The sequence below is a fragment of the Etheostoma cragini genome, chromosome 15 (assembly GCF_013103735.1).
Source record: "Etheostoma cragini isolate CJK2018 chromosome 15, CSU_Ecrag_1.0, whole genome shotgun sequence".
Taxonomy (NCBI): Eukaryota; Metazoa; Chordata; class Actinopteri; order Perciformes; family Percidae; genus Etheostoma; species Etheostoma cragini.
Genome location: NC_048421.1, coordinates 21,057,760 through 21,064,859, shown reverse-complemented (window position 1 = coordinate 21,064,859; position 7,100 = coordinate 21,057,760). Strand labels below are relative to the sequence as shown.

The following is a 7,100-nucleotide window of genomic DNA, read 5'->3' as shown; positions in this document are numbered from 1 at the left end:
ATGTAAAAGCGCTTTGAGCAGTTGTTAAGACTGGAAAAGCGCTATATAAATACAGCACATTTACATTTACATTTATGTGTCTCTCTGGTCGATGGGCAGCCATTGATGCCTGTGTGTTTTCAAGTGAGGTCGCGTCAACACTAGGTTCCAAGGGCCATACAGCCCTTGGTCTATCCCCTTCCCCTAGGCCGTAATAGGTATTGGGACAGCACTAGGTCCCGCGTGAAAGCGCAAAAGCTAGGGGAAGGGGTAAGGGGAAGGAATGGCATTCAGCCTTACTCTTGAGTTTAAGTAACTAAAGACATTTTGTGCGGTGTAGTTGACAATTTACTTTAGATGTACTCCTGACTTAGTATAGACTACTCAGAATTACTATTTCAAACAACTAAGTAATGTCATGTGAACTTCACTTTGTGTGTACTCTAAACACAATTATTTAAGTTGGGCTAACTAATGTGACAATTCCTGCAACTTAGAATGTCTTGTTTTTAGTTACTTGAAGAGGGATTCTGATTTACTTGTTTAAACCATGCAAACCGATTGGAAAAGACCAAGTAACTGTTACTTGTGTAAATTAAGTACTTCTATCACTTTACCTTATTCCATTTACACTAATCAATTAGACATCGAGATTGTTATTCTAAAGAAGAATAACAATCTCAAACACCAAATGCTCACTTATGTTAACTCTGTGCCGCCAACTCACTAAAATCTTGTCACATAAATGTACCAGAGAAGAAGTATAAAGTATCATAAAATAGAAATACTTAACACACAACCTCATTGTAGTGGAAACAGGTTTATTCCTTAAACCTCAACCATTGTTATTTAGTTTACAATGTTAAAATCAAAGTCTTAAAACCATTTGAATCTGGGAGGAAGTATGCATTACCTTGACATTTGTAATTTTATTCTGAATGTATTTTATCATCTTAAAAATTAGTATTGTGTACTTGGCCCAAATACACCTTGTAATTTCAATCAATCAAATTTGGTGCCATGAACTCTTGACTTCCCTGCTTCAAGTAATTTTTTTTTTTTTACAGGAGTATGAATTCTTGGGAAATATACTTGATTTTATTAGTGTATGCGGCACAGTCGAATCTACACCTGAGACAGCTGGTAAAGATACTAGTTGGTTTCAAGGAGATTAAAATGTTAGTCATTACTATAAGGGATCAGTACCACTTGAAGACAACATTCAGACTAAAATGATCAGTGTCAAGGTATTAGTGCCAACCACAGAATATCTCTTCTCACAGAACCAAAACACACACATGCTTAGTTCACTGCCATACAATATAAAAATAAAAACATTTTCCAAAAGTGAAGAGTAAAAGCAACACCAAGGGGTGTGAACAACGAACTCTGTTGGACTGAATGTTCGCCTATCTACTTATAGACACATCGGTACCAAAATTGTTCTTCAATAATCTTCCAGTAATAATAGGCAGCCAATGAATTTGGCTTTATAAAAAGACATAAATTTGTCATTTGTGGAAAGAGAATTCCAACCATGACCTCTATTTTAAGATAATCCTGAACAAGTGCTTTACTTTTGTAAAAACAAAGTTTAAAGCCCAAACTTGGTAAAGAATCAAGTGCTGACAGAATCAACCTGCCTAACCCTAAGTACAAGTGACATCCAGTAAGTTTATAACTATGGCAACCAATCTCACACATGTATGAATGACCATACACCTGCAGCCTCTAAATGTAACTTGCTGATGGACCCAGTGGCTGATATAAAACAATATGAAAGGAGTGCCTTTATTTAATTGAGAAATTAAAAGCAGCTGGACCCACTTTTATAAACAAAATTGTATACCAAATGTCACTCTTGATTTTTACCTTATAACTCAACAGGAGATTTTTAAAGAGTTTGAAGTTCGGGGGGAGTTTGTTGTCTCCCAGGCCAAGCATCACTCGTTGAATGTGTTTTCCTGGCTTTAGGGTAGTCCAAGTGTAGTGCATAGGACAACCCAAACAAGAGGCAAAGTTCTTGAGGTAGGTTCTGGATACTGTCCATCACAATACCTCCTTCAAGAATGATTGCAGTAGACACTGGGTCAAGATGGAGATGATTTGGAGAGATAGGCGCCTCTTCACTAAGGATAGTCAGCAATCCAACAGATACCTGGGCCCTGGCCTCCTCACTGTCAGAATCCTGTATACAACCAAACACAAACATTACAACAGGTAAATATTGATTGGAATTATCAATTTTCATCAAGCCATCTGTCAAGTCAACACTTCCATCCAGCCTATTAGGTTTTCACTTTTCACTGGAGGTTCAGCCTCCACAACCTCCGGTCTCCGCAGTGGGAAGGTCTGGTCCATCTTAGATGCAATGACAGTTCCACTGGGGTTACGTTTTTTTTCATTTCTTAAACCAGGAACTTTCTTTCAACCTCTAGTCTATCTTCATTCTGCCCCTTAGGGAGGTCTGGTAAGTAATTGAGCTTTTTGGTCTTTTGAGGCCTTTTGATCCCATTTCCAGGGTGCCTTTCTCCCCCCGATTTATTGAAACCTCTGCACATCAAGCTTTTCTCAGTTTAGTGCAACAGTTCCCATATTTTGTATGTCAAACTATTCTTCCAGCCAGAACACTCATCTGGCGAGCCTGTTTCTCACAGGCAGGGATGATTGCTTATGAGCGCCAATGCAACAGAATGGTATCGTTCTGCATTTGGATAGGCATCAAATTTGTAGATCGCTTCAGCAAGCTTCTCCAAAATACCATGCTTCATGTCTCTTGGTACATTCAGGTAAGTTTGGTAAGAAGGCACAAGTGTGAGTGTCACCAATGAAATAACCTTCACAGTTGCCTTTGTAGCTGGCAAGTCTTCCATGTCATCTAGGTTGCAGAGGGAATAACCAAAGTCAGGGTCTTCATACATAAGATTGAAGTCATCCTGCAGCTTGCATTTTTCTTTGACTTTTATCTTCAGCTCTTCAACCGTTTCTGGTTTCCCATCCAGTGACACTTTCCGTATGTCCCCTTCATTAAGGATGATTCTTAGTTTATAGCTTCCCATGGTTCTAGACAGAGTGAAGATAACTTTCGTACCCATTCCACATAATGTCATTCAGCGTAATATATAACGCTTTAGTGTCACATAAACATTGCCTTTCAATCTCTCTCTATCTATCTATCTATCTATCTATCTATCTATCTATCTATCTATCTATCTTGTTTACCAACATAAATATAAATCCGTATAGATATGAATATTTGAAGATTCAGATTGAGTCATGAAAACAATTTGAAAAATTAAGAGTATAAACAATCCTGACTTAAGTATAATTACAGTAATGTTAGCAATGCAACAATAGCGGGCGTTATCTTGTAAAAATATGAAACGACTTCAGTTTAATTTCACTTTGAATAAAAGTTGTGCATTGTTCCATACTAGCAGTAATGTAACTTATGTTCTCCTAATTGTCCAACATACAGTGTTGGGAAAGTTCACTTTATTCATGAACTAGTTCAAAGTTCAATTAATACATTTTAAAATTAACTAGTTATAGTTCATTCATAGTCATAGTACAACTAGCTCATACTTAAAAATTTTGAACTACGTTCACAATACCAACAATTAACTAGTTCATAGTTTTCCCATATGTATTTTTTTTAATTTTTTAATTTTTATTTTTTTTATAATTATTGCCACTGCCCATACAGAACCACAGAAAGCCATTATTTTAAGTTTTAGCACTGAGACTTTGCATAAGATTTCATATTTATGATTAGCTTGCACATACCTTGAAATGCTATCCGGGGGCTTCAGTTCAATGTACCGTTTCAGGTTTGCTGTGGATGTAACTGAAGTGCTTATTTTATTTTTGAAAGCTGGCGGGCAACGTTTGCACAGAAATGTTTGATTTTTTGCATCCTCACCAACCTAATCTTAAAACTCGTTTAAATGATCATGTGAAGCCTCTGTGCTGCTTTGTAGCCTACATGCTGCTTTTTGTTTTGATGACTCATGCAGCGTTGCGACGTGGTGGCTGGTGTTGCCAGATAGGGTGTTTTTTTCCGCTACATATTAAGGCCTGTTTGCGGTGGGTTTTAGCCAGGTCTTCGCCTGGAAGGTTCTATGGAAAACCTGGCACCCTATTGAACTAAGTTAAACTGAGAGAGGGGGCCGTTCACAAACACCAGAATGAACGTGTTCACAGTAACGTTTATCAGACAGTTATACAGTAGCCTACGTTCAGGAACTAGCGTTCAAAGAACGCGTTCATGCACAACACTGCCGACTAATGTGGCTGAAAACTGTGTGTAGCTTACAAATTGCCTTGTTTTGTGTTTCCTCTACACAATGTAGCAAATTTCACTGATATATTAATTTGGAATTTCTGTGTTAACACCCAACATTTGACCAAAATACATCCACTGTGTCAACTCCATGAAAACTAAAAATTACTGTAGCTACATTTAAAATGTGAAGGTTTTTGCCGTTAATATAGATTTTCAGGTGAAGCCAGGGATGGTGGTGCAAGCTGCCAAAACATGTGCTCTGCCTGTTAGCTTGTTAATGTTTAACATATGATAGCTTATGTCAAGGTAACAGACAGACACACAAATTCACACACAAATATTAACCTAACTTGCTTGAAATGTATGGTGAAGGGTATGCGATGGTGTGGGGTTATTTTAATTCCAAAGGCCAAAGAAACTTTATCAGGATGCATAGTATCTTGGGTCCGTCTGTTTTCTGTGACTCTACTACACATACTACTAAAGTAATTGCCATGTAGAAATATCACTTCTATGAAAAAATAAGATGTGTGAGGTTAGGGATGTTGGACAGCTATTATTATGAACACAACTGTGTGTGTGTGTGTGTGTGTGTGTGTGTGTGTGTGTGTATGTATGTATAAAGAGAGAGAGATCCGATGGGAGAATAGATTTTACAAAGTGCGATTTACATTCAGATATGTTCAATTACAAGATCAGATCCGCAGATAAAAGCTTCTGGGCCCAAGGGTGACATCTTCATTTGCAACGCACTGTTTCCTACTGATAACATTAAATGTTCAGCCCCAGCTGTGCATCACAGTATCCACAGTTATCACAGGGACTCTTCCAGCATGCTATAGATCTACATAGAGAAAGAAGTATATAGTCCTGGGCTATAAGACTTTTAATTTCATTAGCAAGTTTTGTACTATACTTTTGAATCTTTGAATTTTATGTTTTCAAATTTGCGCTGAATTTAGATGGAAACTTCTGTTAATCTCTTGTTGCTTTTACTGCGACTGCTTTAGTGAAACACTGCTTTTATAAAGTCATCCTGCGCTCATGGTTTTCTGTGCTTGGCTATAAATTGAGACACCTCTTAGTTACAGTAGCTCTTGTAGGATTTTCCTGAGCTGGGTTTGCCCAAAAACAATACCCACAAATAAGTTTGTTTGTGCGTGAATTTCATTTTGTGTTGGCTCTGAATTTATTAATTTTGTCATTAGTTGCTCCTTTCTGACATGAGGCATGATGGGGATGCTGCTTTGACAGCACAACAAACACTCCAGCTAATTTCCAAAACAGCATTAATGAAGCAGCTCACTGCATCCAGCATCAGATTTTTTCATCTGTTGTTGTGTTCCAGTCCTCATTTACAAAAACATAAAGTGCTCTGGGTAGGTTTGGATAATCTGGCATGAGGACCAGATACTACGTGTGGACTGTGAAACAAGTAAACCCCTGTTTCCATCTGAGCGCCCCCCAAAACCACCACCCTTATTGTCCCAACTCTTTCATGTACTGTATCTCCCTGGTTTTTTATGCTGCATGATCGATTTAGTCCCCAAAACGCCAGCTGTTAGCTGACCGCGGGATGAACTCATCATTGGGTGGGAGCGTGTGTGCGTGGTCTCATGTCGATTTATCATTAATGACTTTCTAAACATTTCAGCCGAGGTGTTAATTTATTGATTTTGCCCCTATATTCAAAATATTCAACATACATGCATTCCCCCAACCTAGTTGCCTAGTGTCCAACAGCTGCTTGGAATGAAGGGACACAGTTAGTTTTAAATGTCTCCACACCAGTAAAACAGTTCAATGGTGGAGTAATGATATTCAAGGTGCAATGCTGCTAATGGGACCTCTGAAGATGAGTTGAGTGATTAGTCTGTGACCGTTAGCTAATCAGTGTAGTGCATTGAATTAATGACTGCAGTGCGGGTTTAGGTTACATTTTAATGACTAGGTAAAGCGACTAATGACTGCGACTGTACTTGTTTGCCTTCAGCTTGGAAGAAAGTAGAAGCTCGGAAAGCGGAATCCACACACTGTTCCATCGACTTAGGCAGCCTTTGTCAACAAACAAAAGCTAAACACAGCCTGCTAACATCCTTGAATCACACTTCTGTAAACCGTGACATAGTTTTACTATTCATTTGGGCTGAGCAAAACATTGTTTTTTATTATTATCTCGATACCATCTATTGCAATATGCATGTTGCAAAAGGCTGCAACATATCGTGAAAGACACCAAGATTATTTTTTGACTTATTTTGGTGGTATAACCATAGACCGTTAAAATAAGTGGACAGAGCATGTGTGACGTCACCCATTGGTTTGTGGAGATCAGAAATGAGTCGTCGAGTTTGCGTTTATGGGCGCAGCCATCATGGTTGCGGACGTGACGATTTTAGAGGAGAGGGCGGAGTGAGAGCGGAGCCACCGACCGGTGGGCGGGATATTCAGTCTATGGGCGGGATCTGACTTACATTAGCTGAGAGCTAGCAACGCTGCTCTACCTTACGTTAGCTAACAACTTTCACTGCCAATGTGGATGCAACTGCTGCTGAATAATTCAAGGTAAGATTTAGCTTCACTAGGTTTGAAGTATATATTTGTCCCATATAGTCTATGGTTATATAAGAGTCACATTGCAAAGTAAATGTCTCTAAAGTTACCATGTAAATTGTCTGTAACGTTAGCTTGCCAATTAGTTAATTATGGTAAAACATGCTAACGTTAATTTTCTGCTAATCGAAGTTTACTTCTCGGTGTTTAAACGTAGTGTCACCGAAATGCAAAACGGCGATTGTCAATGCTTGTCATTATGTAACGCTATTAGCAAATGTAT

The 7,100-nt window shown here is 38.5% G+C and overlaps 1 long non-coding RNA gene across 1 annotated transcript in view; it reads left to right on the top strand.

Moving 5' to 3' along the window:
• LOC117957739 overlaps positions 1–4,007 on the top strand; it is a 17,633-nt gene extending 13,626 nt beyond the window's left edge. Inside the window, exon 3 of the long non-coding RNA XR_004659580.1 lies at positions 3,854–4,007. This is a non-coding gene — a long non-coding RNA (uncharacterized LOC117957739). The remainder of the gene's footprint in view (positions 1–3,853) is intronic.
• Positions 4,008–7,100: the final 3,093 nt, after the last annotated feature.